The 23,189-nt window shown below is 44.3% G+C and overlaps 2 non-coding genes across 2 annotated transcripts; one reads left to right on the plus strand and one right to left on the minus strand.

Annotated features, from left to right (window-relative positions):
* Positions 1 to 7,363: 7,363 nt before the first annotated feature.
* On the minus strand, positions 7,364 to 7,437 carry TRNAS-AGA (transfer RNA serine (anticodon AGA)). The gene has a single exon. It is a non-coding gene; the product is annotated as a tRNA-Ser (tRNA).
* Positions 7,438 to 8,034: 597 nt separating this feature from the next.
* Positions 8,035 to 8,108, plus strand: TRNAS-AGA (transfer RNA serine (anticodon AGA)). The gene has a single exon. It is a non-coding gene; the product is annotated as a tRNA-Ser (tRNA).
* The last annotated feature ends 15,081 nt before the right edge of the window (positions 8,109 to 23,189 follow it).

Below are 23,189 nucleotides of genomic sequence, written 5' to 3' on the forward strand. Positions count from 1 at the left end.
GTAAAATGGATGCATCAACACAAGAAGATTTAAAACCTTGGTCGAACTAAATAATATTCAGTTTTTATTTTTACGCTCTGTATCGATGGCCAGGACAAGGAAAAATCAATGGTGGCGTTGTGTGTCGCTTCCTGTGGATTCTGGTGTGCATATTGCCGAGAACTATTTAAGTTTTTATTTGTTCTTATTCGACAGCCCGTGGCATGTGGCCTTTTCATTGTGATTTTAGCGCGCTTATCGATTCTGTATTCCATGGTTGTTCATGCTCGTTGTCGCGAGACGATGCTTTATCATTTTCTTTGTCGCGAAAGATGCGTCGGGATGTATCTCGAAGATTCCAGCCGTTCGCGTGTGTTTCTACAATGTTCTAGGTCATGCTAGTACTTGCTTTATCTAGACCTTTCCTCGCCGCCTTTACATTCAGTAATGACAAGTGTAACGGGCAATGCTTGTTCGACGATCGACGAGCATGTTTTTTGCTATCGCAGCCGCCGAGTTGCTTAGCATTTTTAGCCGGGCGCAAGTCAGTCCAATAAAGATTTAATTTCAGTACTATCAAACCTGTGTCTTCGTTTGGTGTCTACGGTCTTTTCACCATTACGTGACTATGTTGTCCTAATCTGCTACCTGTTGATGTCCTAATTTGTAACTGTATTATCTCGTAGATGTTCACTATCATTCCATAGTAAGCTACCCTCGAATACCAAATTCCATGCCCATGAGGTATAGACACCTATAAATTCTTGCCATAACTAGGCAATGTTGTGTGATACTAGATATTATGGCGCATGTGCAATTAATATCATCATGCACAAATAGGGCGTTGAGTTTTCTTGTGTTAAATATATGATAGTTTATAAATGCATCGAATGTTGTTTTTAAGGTGAATTTTTTATTGAACACACTTGAAAATTCAAAATCTTATTTCCTCCTAGAAAATGGCTAGGTTGGAACGGGATATATTTTATACACAGACATGTAAACAGCCTCTTTTGTCTTACATTTTAAGTTTTTGCGCACGATATGAAAGGGGTCACTTTTAACTCTGCAGTGCGTGCTTCATATATTGGTTTTCTTCTTTGAGAGTATTAAATATTTGTGCGTGACATTTGTATATTAAATGCGGAGCTCACGTTTCATGAGCTCGATCAACCAATAGTTACGAATGGTTTCTTGACTTCCATGCATCAAATATTGTCCGAATTTAGTACACCAAGGCGCATCTATGCGCCATCATGTCTTTGACGTAACGTGTTTAATCCTTTCTCGTCGGTTAGACATGGTTTAGTACATCTCAACAACCTATCTCAATAAGAGATCATAAGTTGGCACCTCCTTCTATCCATTATGGCCTCTTGACATTTCAGAACAGGTGCAGCATTTATCATCCGGAATGGCCTTTGCACAAGGTTTGTTTTTAGGTCTATACACTCAATTTTCAACGCTGCAGTACTGCTGTGTTCCTGCTGCATGACTGCCATTTTATTGCCTTTGAATTATAACACTATGCACGTAGCGATTGGACCAAATCGTTGAACAGCAGTATAATGAAGTACTAGCACCAACAGCAGGCAGGTTTCATCTAGTCAGTATGATTTATATAGCAACATTTTGGAGGTGTTTTCCTGTTAAATTTAGAGATACGTAATGCACATTACAATTATTCTCTAACATTTACAGCTTACATTTTCCGAAATCATGGTAAAATATATATACACTTATTGAGTCAGGAAGAGTTGCGGGTTTACGAGGCTTAAACACTTAAGAAGCGAGAACATTGATAATTCCTGCCAGTTTGCTTTTAAGGTGTCGGAATGAAAATATTCATTTCACAATATACGCTTGCAGCATTTTAGAGTGTTTTAATAAATATGTTAAGATCGATATTTAAAATACAATTGGAAATATTGTTACTTCAGGTACGACTCATCATTGACAGCTTAATATAATATATTCAATAATGACGCAATAAAAAAGCTTTGAACCGTTGACAGCATTTGAGACTTTACCGTGTGCTGCTGCGTTGAATTTATAGCTCTATGAGACCACCTGACGGTGTGATCGCTAAGAAGCGTGCTTCTGGAAGAACTTTGATTACTAGAAGTGATTTTCATCGCCACTGCGCCGCAATACTGGCAAAAAAAAGCATTCAAAGTCCCAGCCATAATAAAGCTTAGCAGCGATCCTTTACTAGCATGGTTTCTTCAGAGACACGATGAAGAATTCCATTTTATACTAAATAAAAGTATGCTTCTTCTAGTGCACTGATAGAGGATCCAACACCATATAACAGAGTCGCTAGGTCTAAAGATCACTCAGCTGGATTGGGGGGCATCCGAATGAAACCTGGAATGCCTAATGTGTGCTACACTGCCTTATCACCGGTCGGAGTAACTTCGTTTGGAAAACTTGCACGAAGCACGCATAAGCTTCCACAAAATGCAATGTTGCTTTAGGGTGTTTTAGCACGTTTTAGCACGTACACGTGTGTAACCGCCGCAGCGATGTCGTTGCGTTGCAAGAAATGTCGTCTGCTTGTGCAGGTTATCACTGGTGTGGCCGACACACTCTTCCTCGTCGACCATGGCGCATTCGCTCTGCTGACGGCGTCTTCGACTCCCGACAAAACGGAACTTCAATTCATCGTTTTCATCGACGGAACATGTGCAACAGTTGAGCTTAACAAGTGTCCACTACCATCCTACGAACATTGGGAACTTCCTCGACATGTGTACAGCCTACAAAAGGATGGAGCGTTCAGTGTGAACTCGGGGAGTGTAACCGGAGCAGCGATGCCGTTGCGTTAGGCCTGATTCTCACATCCGGTGCTCCTCTTCGTCGAGGCGGCAGCGGCGGGGGACACCGCACGACGGAGAGAGCGGCGCGATGTTCTAACAGAAAGGAGCGCCGGACATCGTCAAACCTGTTCGAGCGGAGCCTTGTTGCTCCCACGTAACTCTACGTCAGCGCTTTTTCTGCCCGCAAGAAAAAAGTGGAAATGATGACTGCCCTCTCTGCAGCGGTGGAAGTCGTGTGTTCCGCGTCTGTATAAGAAACAAAAAAATGGTTGAGGCTCAGCTTGGTTAAGCCTGGTCAGATGCGAAGCATATTGATTGGTAAACTCGGCTTTCCGTGGTTACACTTGGCTAAACTTTTCTTTCCTTGGTTACACGTGCTTTTACGTTGCTCGTATCAGTGGAGCATCGTTGTCGCCGAGCCGCATGCCGAGCACGCTCCTTGGCCAAATGTTCTTCCCGCTCTTCTCGGCCGCAGCCTTCGCTTTTCATTCCACCGCTCGGCTGCACTCCCTGGAGGCATCGCCACCTTTTGTGAGGGTCTACTGGAGGCGAGCGCAATCGTCTCCCCTTTATATAAACCTGTGCTACACCACGTGGTCCGCACAGCGTGCAACCGCAGCCAACGGCGCGAGCCGGTCCCCGTCTCCTCTGTCGTGACGTCAGCGTATCACGTGGTGTGACGTGCATTCCACGTTCTTTGCGCCGTGTAACCATCACGAAGGGCTGTGGTTTACCTCTAGCAATATGCTTTGCATAAAAAGGAAGCGTGCTGTCTCACGTGCTCTAGCAAAGTTTGGAGCTAGAATGCGTTTTCATCTCAGCTTCGGTAACGGTGCAAACACTGCGCGTACTGCGCCAATACAAATGAGTTTAATTATGGCAGGTATGTGTTAAACCACAGCAAAACAATGCTCACTGCAATAACATTTTTCTCCGCAATCAGCGAAATTCACAATCAACATAATGAAATATTTTATCAATAAAAAATTATCCCCGACAACACGGCAAGATACTTTTTATACAAGCATTAAAAAATCAAGCTAGAAGGCACCAACTGAAAAATATTCAACGCAAATCTGCCGGAAGTCGAGGTTAGCTGTGACGCCCTGCATATTGCAAACATGAAATAAAATCGGCATTTGTTGTCAGGCTCTTGTGTTTTGAAGCTGGAACGCGTTGCCATCTTAGCTTTAGTAGCTGTACGCAACTCCACCGCTTACTGCAAAGCACTGCTCGTACAACGCGGAAGCAAATGGGTACGAATATAAGAAGCGACAATTAAAGCGTAGAGTAAATGCGCACTCTAGTTACGTTACTCTTGGAAAGAAGTTTTGTCACAGCTTTCAATAAAGCGGTTCTCTGTCTGGCAGATATACTGCGGCCTGTTCTTGAATTTCTTTTCCGCATTGATATGCTTTTTCTTTATTTCCTTACTTAGACTTCCATTTATGGTGTTTCCTTGCCGCGCCATGCATCAACTGTTTGCTGTTTTTCTTTTCTTTGTTCAGTTTTCTTCTCTGCTTCTTTCGTCACCTCACAGATTACCTCTGTCTTTTCCTTCTTCACGTGTGTGGCAGCAGTTTTGACTTCTTCACCGGCCTAGCCAATAGATTTTCCTCCCGTCCAAATCTTTACTGTCCCGAACCTTGTTTGCCACAGCGTACTTGTTTTTGGTTCTTGTTGTGTCTATATAATGGCTCTTAGCTCAAATTGTGAGTCACATGCTTTATGTGATTTCACTTTGCCTGTTTTTCGTTTGGATCGCTTGCGTTTGCGAGACAAACTACCAGCTTAACTGTTTGTAACAAGGTATCGTTTGCATAGCTCCGAAATGAAAGGGAGTGAAATTCCACATCTACTACTTGAGAACAGTACTGTTACTTCAGCACCCCAGGTAAAAAAAAAGTTCCCCGTCTCTTATATTCCGCATTTACTGTCGTGACCACTCGCAGCAGTTTGGAGTTGGAACGCCTTCTTATCTGAGCCTCAGTACGAACACCGTGCGTACTACCGAACAACAAATGGGTGCGAATATATATCAACGCAGTATCCAAGCGCAGTATAAATGCGCACTTCTATATTATTCATGGTAGTCAGCGACCCGAAAAAATATAAAGGAACATACATAATTAGTTTTGTCATTGAAGGAATTGATCGCCAGAACTTGCAATATTTATTTTGCACACCCATTCAAACATACAAATAACACATCAACTGAAACATCATAAAGTTTGGCAGGAGGTCGTGCTTAGCTGCGACACCCGGTGCATTGAAAAATGGAAAAAAAGTACGGCAGGCATTCGTTGTCTCTTGTCAGTACCACGGCCGCTCGATGGAAGCGCACTAGGTGCGGCCTGCTACGTCGCCCGAAACCGGCGGGAGGCGCCTACTTCCACTCGTCACCGCCGCGGCGCCACCGTTCGGGGACAGCCGCATGCGGAGAGCTGCGCCTGGCTGCGCTTTGAGGGAGGCGTCGGCGTGGTAGAAACCTTTTATTTTAAGGATATAAGAGCTCCGCTTCACACAATTTGGCAACAAGAATTAGTCATGTCTAGTGTGACCATGTCAGCACTTAGCGCTTGCTCGGCAAGGGTGTATACTGGAGTGTACCCCGACAATTTTATAGTGACGGTGGTTCAAGGGCACTCGATGGGAGATCTCGCATTACCGTGATGTTGCATTCGTATCCAGTTGTTCGTTAAATTAAAATGTGACCCGACTGTGAACAATTCGAAGCTGTTCAGCTGCCATGGTAGCCAATCAATGTCCATTTATAACTTTTATTGATTACCTATCACCATCAATCATTTTCATTCTTAATCTCCCTCCTTGCACGTCCGCTTTTGCGACTGGCATACCAATGCACAGATGCAACGCACAGATAACAGGCACAGCTTCTGCGCATAGATTTTCGCTCCATGAGCCTAGAACGGCTTTCGCCTTAAAAAACAAACGCATTCAGTCTCAACGTTACCGTGCTTGCACACGCGCACACAAAAACGTTTGCGTTTACCACTCAGACGCGAGGCGAACGCGCCCAGAAAGGAAGCTAACCGCGCTCTCAGAGCCAGCTACCCGGCAGCAACGTGGATGGATGGATGGATGGAATATAGGAGCGTCCCTTTTGAAACGGGGTGGTAGCAGTAGCTATCATGCTCATTTTTCTCCCTATATCTTAATTATAGATTTAGAATGGTTAACTAAACCATCATTCTATTTATTAAATTTTGTTCCTACAGTACTAACATTATGTCACTTCTCTGCTTTTAAGCCACCAATCTTCCAGTCGTTTTATGCTAGTTCCCATCGCCGGTTTATTCACCCGGCCACTGTTATCTCTAAACCCCAGAGCTTCAGGAACAGTGATTGCGCCTGCACCAACTTCCGGATGGATACCATTACATTCGAGTATAATATGGGAAATTGTTTCACTGGAGTTTCCACATACAGCACATGCGTCATCTCCATTGTTAAATTTCTTTTTGTAGCTGCGTGTTCTAAGGCACCCTGATCTAGCTTCAAAAAGTAGGGCACTGCCTCTTGAGTTATCAAAGAAATCTTCCGTGTCCCCGTGTCCCCGAACAGTGGCGCCCTTAGCAGAAATAGCGGGAGTAACTGTAAACTCCCCAAGGACACGCTTGCCCATTGACGGCGGCGCGACGCAGCAGGCCGCACCCAGTGCGCTTCCATCGAGCGGCCGCGTCAGTACGCGCTTCGCGGGGCACCAGACAGGAGAGCAACTCACGCTTTTTGTTTTCTCTCTGTGCTCGCGCACCGCCGTCTACATGCGAGCCCGCGCGGCCGCTCCGCCGGCGCTGGCTCTGCCGCGACCCGCAAGCCGTGACGTAGAGTCACGTGAGAGAAGCGAGTGCGCTCACTGGTCCGTCTTTTGTGGGACAGAGTCCGTCGCTTGCTGGACCGGCGGCACCGGAGAGCAAAACCCTAAGGCGCCGGCAGCGTGATTTTGTGGAGTAATCGAACCATTAATTCCCCTCCTCTGTCAAGCGCCGGCGCGGCGGAGGCGACGGAGGAGGGAAAAATCGGCTGTGAGGATGAGGCCTTACATGGAATTTATGCTTGTGCAGGTAGGTGATTGTTTTAACAACTGCTGACAATTTGGTGTGGCTGTTTTGCTGGCTCCGCCCCAGATTGTATAGCTAGCACGCAGCCGCGACATGGTTCTCGTTATGAGCGGCGACGCTTCGTTCTATTGCATAGTTATGCTTTCTATTTTTTATTGTTACTTTTGTGTGGCGACATCGAGTTGAATCCTGCACCCGATATGCAGGGCACATTAAACATGCTTTAGAGGGCAAGAATGAAATTAAATTGAAGCTCTAATCTGTTGATCATGATGTATAAAAGGGCGCAGACGGAACGTGGACACTGAGAAGAATACAACAAGACAGGCGCCGTTTTCACAACTGGTTTATTGGGAAAAATACGAACTCTTAAATATGAACAATAAGGGAGTAATTACTCATTGCATCCCCCAAGCGCAGCCATACGGCTACAAAGGAAAGCTATACAGCTTTCTCAGAAACTTCGTAGTTAAAGAAAAATTCGTCCTGATCCGGGAATCGAACCCAGCACCACTGCCTTTCTGGGGCAGTCGCTCTACCGACTGAGCTAACCAGGACGGTCAGCAGATCAGATGGTAGGGCGAGAGCGAATTGATCTATAACTCGAAGTGGGAATGGTGTTGGTCAAATATTTAGGGGAAACCCCCAAGGTGGAGTAGATTTGTAATAAGGGAGTAATTACTCATTGCATCCACCCAAGCGCAGCCATACGGCTACAAAGGAAAGCTATACAGCTTTCTCAGAAACTACGTAGTTAAAGAAAAATTCGTCCTGATCCGGGAATCGACCCCGGCACCACCGCCTTTCCGGGGCAGTCGCTCTACCGACCGAGCTAACCAGGACGGTCAGCAGATCAGATGGTAGGGCGAGAGCGAATTGATCTATAACTCGAAGTGGGAATGGTGTTGGTCAAATATTTAGGGGAAACCCCCAAGGTGGAGTAGATTTGTAATAAGGGAGTAATTACTCATTGCATCCACCCAAGCTTTCCTTTGTAGCCGTATGGCTGCGCTTGGGTGGATGCAATGAGTAATTACTCCCTTATTACAAATCTACTCCACCTTGGGGGTTTCCCCTAAATATTTGACCAACACCATTCCCACTTCGAGTTATAGATCAATTCGCTCTCGCCCTACCATCTGATCTGCTGACCGTCCTGGTTAGCTCAGTCGGTAGAGCGACTGCCCCAGAAAGGCAGTGGTGCTGGGTTCGATTCCCGGATCAGGACGAATTTTTCTTTAACTACGAAGTTTCTGAGAAAGCCGTATAGCTTTCCTTTGTAGCCGTATGGCTGCGCTTGGGTGGATGCAATGAGTAATTACTCCCTTATTACAAATCTACTCCACCTTGGGGGTTTCCCCTAAATATTTGACCAAATATGAACAAGTATGTAATCGACAAAATATACAGTCAGTAACAAATCCAGGAGAAGAAGAAAACCATGTCAAAATTATTTCTCTCTTAGTGAAACTGAAGGTTTGCTTACACAGTTACCATATGATGCAATGTAGAACGCTTCCATCACCTCTCTGGTTCTTTTGCTGATGATGACGAAATAAGACCTGTCTATCTTCATAGATAGAACTACAATTGTTACACTCTCGCAGGTGTTCACTCACCCCAGAAGAGCTATCACTTTTGTGTTCACGAGGTCGATATTTAAACATCGCCCAGTTTGTATTATGTAAGCCAAACCGCAGAGAAAATGAATTTTGTACACCACACCAGAATCACAACGCACAAACCTTGCTCTATGCTTTACTTTGCAGGTGCGGGAATAACTGGCTACATTTTCTGCCTTTCTTTGCACAAGATGACAAAATGGTCCTAACTTCAAAGGGGCGGATAGGGCTATTCCTACATCATATCTTTTTGCGACATGTTCTAACCCGTGTGACAGGCGATGGATGTATGGGATGACAACACGTTTCTTCAAGTTTACTTGAGCGGGTTACAAGCGGCCTTTGACCCATTTCAATAAATTAATGCATGACTGTGAAATGACTTATTGTGGTAACCTTCGTTTAACAATCTAGAAACTTGGATATTGATGGCATGCACTGTGCGACTTTAAGCCCGGAATTTTTAACGGCCTTGTGATGTTAAGTTAGGCGGGTTGTTAGTTTCATCGCTCGTTTGATTCCGCATTTGCTACCAGTGCTTTTTGTTGCTGTTGGGTTAGGTTTGACCGCTGTTGTTCCTTTCGTTTTGACTCTGCTTTGCTACGATCGTTTTTAGTTGCTTTTAGGTTCCTGACTGTTTTTGCTCCCCCATTTTGACTATGCCTGTTGTTGTTGGTGGTGGCTTTTTGTTTTTTTTTTTTGACTGCTTTTGCTACATTTCTTTGACTCTCCTTGAGCTACGAGTGTTGGTGTCGGTTTAGGTTTTTGATTGCTTTTGCTTCCTTTGTCTGACTCGGCTTTTGCTATGATCGTCTTTTGTTGTTGTTGGCTTAGTTTTTTTGACTGCTCTTGCTTCATTTCTTTTGACTCTGCTTGTGCTACGATCATATTTTGTTGTTGGCTTATGGTTCTGACTGCTTTTGCTACGATTTTTTTATCGTTTTATTTTTTATTTGTTAGGGTTCGGGCTGGTCGCTTCGCATGTCTTACCCTGCTGTTTTCGGTCCACACTGCATTTGCTATGAGATATGGCCTGCCTTCCCTTTTAAAAAAAGCGTTTTTTCCCGTTTTTGATAGTTTATCTACTGAGGTTAGAAATATGTTGTCTGATTTCCTGTTGGTGCTGCTCGGCGTTCACGTGTTGGGTTTGGAGCGGACTGTGGCGATGAGTCTGATGCTTGAGATGGGCGCATAAATATGCCACCTTTCCGTTTAATAAATAGTTGATAGTGTGCGCATGTGGTGTCCCCTTCTTGTCTGTGTCCGTTTCCGTGTTGCGCCGCCGTTCAATTCTACCCTGTCTTCATCTTGCGTTCATATATCTGACAATGAAGTGTTTGCATCGTCTTTGTAGCTGCTTTTTTCTATGCTTTGTAGAACTGCACCCCCCCCCCCCCCCCCCTTTAACGTCACACATGTGGCGCTGTGGGTAAAAGAATAAATAAACAAGTGTGCAACAGCGGAGACATCGGTTTAGGTTGCCATATACATGTTCTAAAATAGTTTCTTGATTTATGTAACTTTTTCTTGTTTAACAATGCTAAACAAAATAAGCTCTCCAGGTTTTCAAGTTATTGCTAGTTTGACATTTATCAACGATAGAGACCGAAAGCGTTATGTAGCTGTAGCTGTTCGCAGGCTTAAATCTAGCGTACTTAAGCTCCCCGAGCGCCTCTCGCAACTCTAAAGCTGCGTTCTCTTTGGTGAATGGTCGAACATGGACCCCATTTTCATTTTGGAGCTGTCTTTTATGATCACCTTTTGTGCTGATAAAGCTATCTCTGCATCAAGCGAAATGAAACTATATGAGGAGGATGAACTGCACTTCAATGAACAAAGGATTCTCAAGGTAAAAAAAAATTATTCCTCAATATTCTCCATGAGGCCACTCTTGCCTCAACTGCAAGAAACGATAAACGAACGAACAACAATATCTCCTCTTAAAGCAGCGACATAGGGTTTACCTAGGCTGGATTAGGAAAATTAAGCTATTTTTCGCATTTTTGTTCATGAAACTAACTGCTATTTTTTCTTTTATTCCAGGTCATGAACATCATTGGAAAAATTTTTGTTAAAAAACGGAACTTCCACACCAGAACCCATTACCGGTGTCACAGCTTCAAAATAGAGGAGAAATTAGACAACACCACTTTCACACTATTATTAGGAGCGGCGCCCTCTGTAAAAAAAACAACAAGTTACATGTATGTGATTCGTAAGTTGTTTATTTTATTTAACTTAGAATTGCGTTTATTATACAGGGCCTATAAGACGCATCAACAATACAGCTTGTCTAGCGAATGGTATTACAGATAACTACAGCAACATTAATACCTACTGCATTTCATAAAAAGCCATTAAACATTTAATATTTTAACACCAGGGTCTACCTTCTTGTATAATACCATTCAGTTCAGCAAATGGTAATAAGTGTAATCTCAGCTGCAATAATTTCTATCGTAATAATAATTGACCATATATTTTGTGCTATAATTCTTATAATCATTCTTCAGACGTCTATGCCAAAATTCGCACAAATATTTATTTGGCGCTTTAGGCTTAAAGTTATTTTCGTGTCAAAATGCGAAAATACTCAATAGCAAATAGTGACTTCCAGTAAGTTCACATTTATTTCATATCGCTTCTTTTTTCGTAGGGGAAACTGAATTATTTTTTTGGCGTGACAAACGGCGTCTATAATCGCTATCAGTATCTTAGTCACATTTATTCAGGGGCCTGGGTCCACTCAGCTTCAGTTTATCCTGGAAGGGTACGCAGATAATATTTTAACGAAGTATAATTTTTAACCTCATAGACAACTAAACACTTTCTCACCCCTGCTACATTTTAATCATTTGACATCTACTTTGAGATTTATTGTTAGCCTGAATGAACCCGCGCTGTAGGTATTTCAGGATTTCTGCCTTTGTATACCTTGTTCGTGAATGGTAGTATCAAGCTGCTGTTAGAACACTAGCTATATACAGTCCACTAAATTCTCATTTTTATCAGAATTTCACTTTGTTTTTCCGGATTGTCATAATGTACATTTGGGAAGCATACATTGCATTGCATTGCCACTTGGCAGCAGCGGCGAAAACAGTTTTCATCGTACTCATCAGTTTCTGCTCTTTGCCGCAGTTGCAAGCCCAGCCATTTTCCTGCTATCCGAGCTGCGGCACGTGTGAAGCACTGATTGACTGACTGCGACTCGTGACCTGCACCTCGTGACCTGTTACTGGCTACAAAAGGAGCTGTGCTTTTCGTCTAACCCCCACTTGGCAGCAGCGGCGAAAGCAGTTTTCATCGTACTCATCAGTTTCTGCTCTTTGCCGCAGTTACAAGCCCAGCCATTTTCCTGCTATCCGAGCTGCGGCACGTGTGAAGGACTGATTGACTGACTGCGACTCGTGACCTGCACCTCGTGACCTGTTACTGGCTACAAAAGGAGCTGTGCTTTTCGTCTAACCCCCACTTTGCAGCAGCGGCGAAAACAGTTTTCATCGTACTCATCAGTTCCTGCTCTTTGCCGCAGTTACAAGCCCAGTCATTTTCCTGCTATCCGAGCTGCGGCACGTGTGAAGGACTGATTGACTGACTACGACTCGTGACCTGCACCTCGTGACCTGTTACTGGCTACAAAAGGAGCTATGCTTTTCGTCTAACCCCAACTTGGCAGCAGTGGCAAAAACAGTTTTCATCGTACTCATCAGTTTCTGCTCTTTGCCGCAGTTCAAGCCCAGCCATTTTCCTACTATCCGAGCTGCGGCACTTGTGAAAGACTGATTGACCGACTGGCGGCGATTACATCGGTGACCGATACTACATCAGCACTGCGCATCACCTGCGACTCGTGACCTGCACCTCGTTACCTGTTACTGGCTACAAAAGAAGTTGTGCTTTTCGTCTAACCCCCACTTGGCAGCAGCGGCGAAAACAGTTTTCATCGTACTCATCATCTTCTGCTCTTTGCCACAGGTACGTGTAAATTTTAAGGGCTTTTTTCTTGTTGTCGCTGCTGCCAAGTGCGATCTATACGGCTGTGATACCTTCTGCTATTGTAATAGAGCACCCACTGAACATTGTGCGCCATGACAACGCATCTGCATAAAATGAAGGAGGAACTAAGGGAGGAACTAAAACAGGCGCTGAAAACGTTTAAAGAAGCTATTGAAAGAGACTTGCGAAACGAAATTCGTGAGTTGAAGTTAGAGCAACGGCACATAACTCAAAGCTTGGAATATGCACACCAGGATATCAAAGACGAACGAAAAGCTTAATGCAGAGGCTACCAGGAATCAAGCACTTGAATTGGAAAACAAGGCACTGCAGGAAAAGTGCCAATGTCTGGGAAACAAAAATAGGGACCTTGAAGGCCGCATCATACATGCGGAACAGTATTCCAGGAATAAAAACCTTGAGATTCGTGGAGTCATTATAGAAGGAAACGAAAATGCCGTCGACATTGTCAAACAGATTGGCAGTGCCTTGAAAGAACCGATTGTCGAGCATGACATTGAGGTGAGTCACAGGGTGCCTGCACGCGACGATAGTGTAAAACACATTGTTGTGCAGTTCAAGTCTAGAGCAAAGCGAGACGTTGTTTTGATGAAGGGAAGGAAAGCAAGACTTCTTAACAGTGACATAAATCTGGACAAATCCGATCCCATCTATGGTAATGAATATCTTTGCCCGTTCTTGAAAAAACTTCTGGACGCAGCTCTTGGTAGGAAGCACAGGCAAGGCTTGAAGTCTGTTTGGACGTTGAATGGCAAAATTTTCGCAAGAAATTCAGATGATGCGCCAGTCATCAGGATTGAGAATTAAACGGATTTAGATAAGATTCTGTAGCTTGCAGCGTGGATCATCTTGGTGCTCTCAGAATGGAATACTTTGAATTTGTGACGCCGGCTGATCTTAAATTAGCCTCCAGATCCGACACGCCTGTTTTACACTTCAACGCTCGTTCTGTGCGCAACAAGAGTGGCGAGATCGATGAACTATTGCGTGGATTCTCCTTCAAATTTAGAGTCCTAACGACATCTTAAACTTGGTGTAATCAGGCATCAGACATCCCTCCAATTGAAGGTTACCAACACTTATCTCTGAATCGCCCCTGCAGACGAGGTGGTGGCTTGGTAATTTACATTGCTGCAGAATTGCATTGCGAAGAAATTGCAGAATTTTCCACAATAACGGCTAATTTTGAAGTGCTCACGATAAAAACCAGTAAGGAAATCATTAGTGCTGTGTACCGACCTCCAAATGGCAATGTCGAAGACTTTTTCACGTTTTTTGAGAGCCTATTGGATTATGTTTCTCAAAACAGTTTTGTTTTCACTTGTGGTGGTGATTTTAATATTAATTAACATCATGGACGAAAATAACAATTATGATTTTGATGCTAGGCTGCTTTCAGCCGGTTACAAAAATGTTATTACCACTTCAACACGTGTTGCTCCTTTCACCTCATCAAAGCTTCATCTTCTTATCACTAATCTAAATACAGATATCCTCAGTGCGGGCACTATTTCATCCGACATAAGCGATCACTGCCCTGTCTTCATCACTTTTCCAGGCCCTAGCAAAAAGCACTTGTCCCAGGAATTTACTTACCAGTCTATTTCCGAAAGTGCGTTAAAATCTTTCAAACATGAAATTACTGCGCATGACTGGAAATCTGTATTGGAACTCAATGATGCTAACTCAGCCTACTCGGCATTTCTTGAAGCTTTTTTCTTATCTACAACAAACATTTCCCTTTTAAGAAAACAAGATGATCGCGGAAAACTAGGAAACCTTGGGTGACCTCAGAGCATGTCAAGCGTATCAAAGAAAAGAACAGCCTTTATCAGGCTTTTCTTCGTTCGCGATGCGAGGAAAAGCTCAAGGAATTTAAGACTGTGCGGAATAAACTGAATGCAACACTAAAACAGGCAAAACATTTGTAATACAAACGTCTCTTCGCTGAAACTATAGCTAATAACCCACCTGCCGTGTGGAATACTGTCAATGAAATTCTTGGCCGAAGAAGGAAGACCGCATCACCACAAACAGTAATTAATGATGGCTTAGAGCTGTCTGGTGTGCAACTTGCGGATCACTTCAACCGGCACTTTGCTAACATTGTCTCAGCGAGTAATTTAGGCTCCCCAAGCATGAACACCTTGAGCTACAGTATCTCACAAAGTTTGTTTCTTGAACCGACTGACACCGAGGAGGTCTACCACACTTACTTTAACATGAAAAATTCTAAAGCGCTAGATCCTAATAATATATAACTAACACCAGTAAAATTTGTAATAGAATGCATTGCCCCTGTTTTTGCCCACATTTTTAACTTGGCTCTTGAACTGGGAATTTTTCCAAATGGGATGAAAAAGGCTAGAATTACTTTGGTGCACAAACAGGGTGATGTAAATGTCGTGAATAACTATCGGCCAATATCTATACTCTCGATTTTTTCAAAAGGACTGGAAAAGGTTATTTTTCATAGATGTAATAGATTCTTTGAGAAAAATAATGTAATAATTGACTGCCAGTATGGGTTTAGGAAGGGACGATCGACGGAAATAGCCCTGCTTTCGCTAAAAGAACAGATAGTTAAAAATATAGATGCTGGTCTTTTTACTCTAGGTCTGTTCATCGATTTCAGCAAAGCATTTGACTCCGTTAATCATAGTATTTTGACAGGTAAGCTCTCACAAAACGGAATAAGGGGACAGCACCTCAATTTAATTGCGTCATATCTGAAAGACAGAGTCCAATGCGTCCGTATAAATAATATTCAGTCATCTTTATTGCCTCTACATTGTGGAGTACCGCAGGGTAGTATTCTCGGCCCGCTATTATTCAACTTATACATAAATGATATTGTACACATTACCAAGTCAGCTAACTGGTTTATATTGCCGCGAAACCTTCAAAACAGTATTAACAGCCGCCGGCATACAGGCTTATCTGAGTTCCGTAATCTTTGTTTGTTACTTCGAGATGTCGCGAGTCACACCTTTATCAGTTTTGTTGTAGCGCAAGACGCACCGAGATCTTTCTCGAAGGTTCCGGCCACTCGGGTGTCTTTCCGCAATGTTGCAGCCCGTGCTGGTAGCTGTTTGCGACGTTATCTAGATTGTTCTGTGCAGCCTTTAAATTGAGCGTTGCCGAGTGTGACGGGCATTCTTTGTTCGACGATCGACGAGCACGTTTGTTCCTATCGCCGCCGCCGAGTTGCTTAGTTCTTTTGCGGGCGCAAGTCAGCCCAAATAAACAGTTTCTTTAGTGCAATCATCGACCCCTTCATTTGTGTCGTCGACCTCGTCACCACTACGTGACAATATATGCTGATGATAGTAGCCTCCATTTGCCGGTAAAGATCCAAATGACTTGGTTATTCAGTGCAACGAAACTCTTAATAAACTTGCATGGTGGTCCCAGTCAAACCGCATTGTAATTAATCCTACAAAGACGAAATGTTTACTTTTTAGGCCCCGCAATAAAACATTCACACTTCAAAATTCAATCAGCTTTATGAATGATCGCATCACAATAATAGATGAGCAGAAGGTTTTGGGCATTACACTAAACTGTCATCTAAGCTGAGATCACCACATTACGAATATGTGCAAAAAGCTCTCAGTGGTAGCAGGCACTCTGTCCTGCTGCAGAAATATACTTCCAGAACAAGTTACACTGCAGTTATGCCATGCTCAATTTGCAGCTCACGTAAACTGCTGTACTCTTGTTTGGAGCAAAACAACAAAACGGAATATTAATAAAATCAACTTGCTCAGAAAAAAGTCTTGCGCTATGTTGCGAACGTTGGCACAGACGCAACTACAAAAGACCTATTTCTGAAGTATGACATCATCCGAATCACACACAGTTATGAATTTAAATTGTTAAACCAACTCTACATCTCTTATACAGAATCTGTCAGTTTTACTAAGCTTGTTGCATCATTACAACCCCGGATAACGGATATATGCCTTAGAAACCTTCCTCACTGGTTAGTTCCCAATTTCCGCACTCAATACAAACTTCAGTCATTAAAACATAATTTACCATCAATTCTCAACAAATACCCTAAATAGGCGTTTTCATCTAAGAAAGAACTAATAATATTCTTTTGTAATCTGTGCTAAAATAATGCACGTCACTTTCATCTTCTCGAACTTTCTGTTTGTGTTTATGTGCCTTGTCTAGGTAAGACGTTGTTGTCATTAGTTTTGGTTTGTGATGTGCTTCTGCATTACAACAGTTTCTATTTCATATGCATCTGCGTTTGGCACTAACTAGGCATGTACATATTTTTGTGGCTTTGAGAGTGGATTGTTTTTATTATTATTTATGTAAACTGAAAACTGCGTCGACTCCTGTCTTGTACTTTGGCCCCTGGGCCGTCGTCAAGTTGCTGAGTGCAACTTTTAGCCCAGGAGCCATTCAGAGTTGCTTTGTAACTGCTCTGAAAATAAATTAATTGAATTGAATTGAAAATTTACGTAATTGGCCATACAATGTAACTTGTATATCTTAGTGATATTATGTAACGTTTACTGATACATTTTAGCTGCCCGAGCTGTATTTGCTATTTTCTGTCTAGAAGAGGGCATCTTTGCTAAACGAGTCTGGAAGTAAGAAAAATGTTCCCAGAGCACTGCAAAATCTGCGGTGGAGGAATGCGAAAGCGTGAACATTGCTGCGGCGCACTGTACATAGCGCTGTCGTGACGCTGGGACTAAGTCGACCCGGCCTTCACTTGGCAGCGTGCAGAGACTCCGGGTTGATGAAGGATTGAATCTTCGAAGTTGGTAAAATATATAGGAGCAGGTTTATTGGCACTTTGAGAAAACTTATTTACATGACAAAAAAAGGATATATCAGCAAAATGGCAAGCGTTAAGAGTGCACAGCGAGAAGCGTCTGTAAGAGCCGTTTACCCAGGGCTCAGAGCGTCATTTCGTGCTCTGCAACATTCTTAAATCCCCTATGTCCAGCCCCTCTCTATAGATGCTGACCAATCAGTTCCAGGGCACACCCCTCAGATATCGGCAACCAATCGAACACATCATTGCACTGATAGTCTGATGCTCTGACTGGTACAGTATTGTTTCGTCGGGCGTGGTCACTTGTTGTCGGGTAGAGCTTGGGAACGGCGAGGAGATAAATTTCGATTCTTCTGCAAAGATCCGCTATGTTGGTTCCGGCAAGTGGATTTCCTTCTCAGAAACCCAAGTGTACGTACGCGCCACGAATACTGCTCCCAGCATTGTCCCTTTCCGGTAATTGCAACTCTTTCCTGCATTCACGGGAAATCCTCTAATGGCCGTAATCCTCATTCTCCTTTCTTCTCCTGTACGTCAGCGGACGTGTCACTCCGATCGTCTCCTTTGGACAGTAGGAATTTCTCACTTCACAATAGCGGCTCTCGACGGGAAGGGTGAATAGTTGAACAAAAGCACTTCCGGCTATTTCTCACAGGGCGACGTTTCTTTGCCTTTTTCTTGACGTTCTCTTGACAGGGCCAATTTGGCATTTGCAGGGTCACGACAAAGCAAAGCATGTCCACACAAAAACGATTCATGTGAACACGCTCACTTGGAGCCCTTGCACAAACAGCACATATCAATACTATGATCACAGGCGCACAATAGTGCGCGCAAGCGCGGACCATGCACGGTCACAACAGTGCGTCCCTTGTTAAACGCACCCAACGTTTCGTTGAACACATCAAACGTCACCGGTGTCCTATAACTGATTTACCGGAAGGGAAAGGCGCAGCATATTTTACTTGCAAAATCCCCCTACTGTCATCCTCTCGGTAGGCAATAAATTATGTGTGTTTCACAATCGGGGGTGGTGCAGTTGGTTAACGCGCTCTGCTGGAGATCCGAAGGATGAAAGCTCTTTTCCCGGTGTGAACAGTGTTTTTGTTTTTCTGATGACGTCATCACGCTTATTCACAAGTTGAGTCAGTTTTAACTTAAATCATCACTGGAAGAAAAGACCGAAAGAGTATCTTTCTCGTGAATGTATACAGCACTCCGAAGCAAAGGAAAGTTATGTGTCAAGTCCTATTCCGAAAAGCCCTAAAGATCGCAGGAAATAACCCGCTTATCATAGCCGGTGACCTTAATGCAGCCCATCAGGAATGGGGGTACAATCGGCAGGATCCTAAGGGCAGACAATTATGAAAAGACATGCAAACACTAGGACTCACCCTGCACACTGATCCAAATGCACCCACACGCACGGGTAATAGCGTCAGCAGGGACATCATCCCCGACCTGACATTAAGCAAGAATGTAAGTACAGCGGACTGGAAAAACGCCGAACAAAACCTAGGTAGTGACCACTTCAGTATTGCACTCACATTTGGAAAAGGAATCAAAATTATAAAATCAAAACAACCCAAAACCACGGAATGGAAAAAGATTTAGGCAAATACGAGAGACCGTGGGAATTGAGAAAATCGACGATATCGATAAGTGGTCACAAACGCTAAAAAAATACGTGGAGGAAGCAACAGTCACTCTAGTAGACGAAGATGGACCGCCGAGTATCGATAACAAACTCCTAAACATGCGGAACAAGAAACAGGACCTAGAAAAAATCCTAAAAACACAAAGATAGAACCGTAATATTAGGAGAGCACTAGCTCGACATAATAAAGAGATGGAGGCATACGCCATCAAACTAAATGAACAAAACTGGTGTAGCAGATGTGATGAAATGGAACAAGGCATGAGCCTCTCCAAAACATGGAGCATGAAACGGGGTTCATGGAAGGCATGGTTTGGGATGGTAAAGGTCGTTAAATGCTGGAGCAATTCATTGGCATACATTATAGGCTCTGATTCAAGTAGCAGGTTTGTACTCAGTTACTCACTTAATTGTTTAGATAAACTCGGAACCTTCTGCGTTAAAGTGGTGGTCACCAAATTTTAAGGCGGAAGCCTTTATTGGCTCATGCTGTTGTGGACAAAATGTGCCCCACTTTTGCGGAGGCTCTGATTGGCCAAGACGGGATGACGTCATAAAGACCTCGACTAATCGCAGAGCCCCCACACGGTATGCGCGAATACGTGCCTTATATGGCCATATACCAATTAATAATGAAATACTAAATAATGACTAAATATTTATTATTTATCAGGTAATTTATATGTGTAATATTGTCACGAGACGGCAAGCCGATGAAGAAAGGAAACAGGGCATGACCGATGGCGATGGTAAATGACGTTTAATGAATGATGGCGGACCTAGTGCGAGCGCGTTTGCCCACGCCATTGTCCGCTTCTTCTTCGCCCGTAACACTACCCTGGGCCACCGAGTAATCGTCCCGATCGGTGGACGAAGAAGAAGTCAAAGTTGATCAGATTTGTGACATGACGGTGACCTTGTGCGGACCGGTGAAGAAAGAAGAGAAACAAGGTAACGGCTTGCCGCCATGATGATCAATGAAGCCTGGCCCAGGAAGGTTTCGTTGAACAGGTCGCCAGGATTTTATGGCTGGGTCCTAGGCACGCAACAAACGGCACAGGCGGGGGCGATGTCTTCACGTGTAGTGTTGTATCGGGTCGGTGGGTTCGTCTGGTTGGCGTTTCGGGTCGGTCGGATCTTTCGGTCCGGTCTTTCATGCGCTGTGTCTTGTGATGTGGCCTTTCGCGTGTTCGTGGCGTCTCAGGTCGGTGGGATCTTAAAGTTGGGCTGCTTGTGTTTCTTCGTGTCTTTTGGTCAGGGCGGCGGACTGGGCGGGGGTGGAGAGCGGCGATGTGGCGTCGGGTCCAGCAGGCTGGGGAACAGCCAGGTGATGCGTCGTCCCAAGAACCCGTTGCCGACGGCGCAAGATGTCACAGGGCGCGGAAGCTCCGGGCCAGGATGACGAGTGATGATGTCGTACCCCGCACCACCAACCAAATGTTACGGGCCGGCAAGCCGATGAAGAAAGGAAACAGAACATGACCGATGGCGATGGTAGATGACGTTTAATTAAAGTTAAGCATAGCTTTGAAGGCTCGGACGCACAATTCATGAGTAAACTAATCGAAATCTACACGGGACAAACGGGAACCGAAACGTTACCAGCATATGACGGGAAACCTAACCTAGACTTAGGCGCCACCATCACTAGGGCTGACGTCCGAGCTGAGATTATTGGATTAAAGACGAGATTAGCCGCAGGACCTGACGGTATCACGAACACTATTGCTAGAAACCTAGACGACGAGTCAATCACAGCCCTGACAGAATACATGAATAAGGAATGGGAGACTGGACAACTACCGCAGGCATGGAAAAATGCCAGTATAGTCCTCATACCCAAACCGGGGAAGCCGCCAAAACTAGAAAACCTAAGACCCATAACACTGACTTCGTGCGTGGGAAAGCTAATGGAACGTGTTATTCAGACGAGACTTACCAAACACATGGAGCAAGAGAACCTCTGGCCACACGAAATGGTGGGCTTGAGGCCGGGGCAAAGCACACAGGACGTGATGCTCAGACTTAGATACGATATCATAACACATGAATCCTCAGATACAAAGACTATTCTCGGACTTGACCTAACCAAAGCCTTCGACAATGTCAAGCATAAGGCAGTGCTCGAAGGTCTCCAAGAAGTTGGGGTTAGAATCAGAACCTATAACTATATCAAAGATTTTCTCACTAACAGAGAAGTCACCATGAGCTTTCAAAGCGCCAAATCACCCACAATCACCTTGGGTAGCAAGGGAACGCCACAAGGTTCTGTCTTGTCTCCCTTTCTATTTAACGTTGCTATGAGGGGGCTGCCAGGACAACTAAAGCAAATACCGGACAAAAAATTTAGCATGTACGCAGATGACATAAATCTCTGGATAAATAAAGGTAGTGACGCCGAGATAGAGAACAAACTCCCTGCTGTAGCAAATAAGGTGGTTGAGTATGCTGCGAAACGCGGTCTATGCTGCTCACCGCAAAAGTCAAAACTATTCATCTAAGACCCCAAATATAAGAAAAATAAAGCAGACATAAAGATAAATGTTGAAAACTACCCAGTTCCACAAGTACAGAAAATTAGAATCATAGGAATGATCCTCCAAGCAACAGGGCAGAACACAAAAACCATCAAAAATTGGCTAATTACGCAGCCCAAGTTACGGGCATATTCAGAAGAGGAGCGCTTCGAGGACACGGTCTCAAGGAACGTAGTCTACTCAAAATGAGACAGGCCTACATCATTAGTCGCATATGTTATGTCACACCTTTTCTCAATCTCAAAAAGACAGAACGTGAAAAAATCGACGTCGTAATTCGAAAATGCGTCAAACGCGCAGTAGGCCTCCCTGTCTCCACATCAACAGAGAAGCTGGAGAAAATGGGGATTCATAATACATGGCAAGAGCTCCCTGAAGCTGTCAGAATCTCTCAACTGGAAAGACTGAGTCAGAAGGAGACAAGCAGAGCCATCCTAGACTGGGTCGGACTCCAATCAGACCGAGGCCCAATGACGAAAACATATATCCCAACCGACATAAGGGAACACATACTGGTACTACCCTTAACTCGAAACATGCACCCTGACTACAACAAAGAACGCAGAGAACACAGAGCCAAAGCCATCGCTAAATGGATGAAACGCAAATCAGTTGATGAAGTTGCTTATGTAGACGCATCATGCGGACGACATGGAAACGCTGTCTCAAGAGTAGTAAATGGAGAAGGTGCACCTAAAATTGTGGCCTCAACACGCACCCGTGACATTAGTACATCTTAAGAGGTCGCAATAGCGCTCGCATGCACTGGTACACAAGCCAAAAGTATAATCAGCGACAGCAAAACGGCTGTCGGGAATTTTGCAAAAGGACGGATCTCAGAGAAGGCCAAAAAGATTCTTCTCACAAATCCCATTTCTATAGCTATATCCTTCATATGGATACCAGCACACGAGTCTGTCCCTGGCAACGAAGCTGCGCACCTGCTGGCTCGAGATCTCTACCACCGGGCAGCGGTAGAACAGCCCGAATGGAAGGGAATTAAAGATTGCGCTATCACATACAATGAGATCACAGAATCTTACAAATTAGATCGAAAAAACTACCCTCCGCCAGATCGGTGTGTCACTAACAAAGAAGCACGCATCTGGAGGCGATTACAAGCCGATAACTACATCTGCCTGTCTGGGTTTTCCTAACACATACCGGGGAGGAAGTAGAGTCTAAATGTGAAAATTGCGGCCAAAAAGTTACGCTAGATCATATAATATGGCAATGCGCCGATTCCCCAGGCGCCGGCATTAACATTGATAGTAGAGTCTGGGAGGTTTGGCTGCGGAGCGGAGATCCCACCGTTCAGCGGCACGCGACCCGCCTGGCAGCCGAGGCCGTGAAGAGTGCTTGTAACCTCACCTGACCTCAGCCTGCAGAGCCCTCCTGACCCGCTCCCCGGCCTGCGTACCGGGGACGGGAGATGAAGGGCTCCTTTTCGGTGGAAATAGTTTTCATTCATTCATTCCGCGGTATACCGTGGAATCTCGCGGAGTGGGACACTCCTTGCTTACGCTTGTTGCGAAAGCAGGGACACACAGCGATTCACCAGGCATTAAAGGTCTTTGTCTTAAGTTTTTGGACATGTCCAGATAAGAAAGATTGAAGGCCTGAAATCATCGATAAATGCTGTGATGGGTATTAGGTGATTACTACAAAAACA

Source organism: Amblyomma maculatum, chromosome 11 (assembly GCF_055883805.1).
Source record: "Amblyomma maculatum isolate TAMU_Amacu chromosome 11, ASM5588380v1, whole genome shotgun sequence".
In the NCBI taxonomy this organism is placed as follows: domain Eukaryota; kingdom Metazoa; phylum Arthropoda; class Arachnida; order Ixodida; family Ixodidae; genus Amblyomma; species Amblyomma maculatum.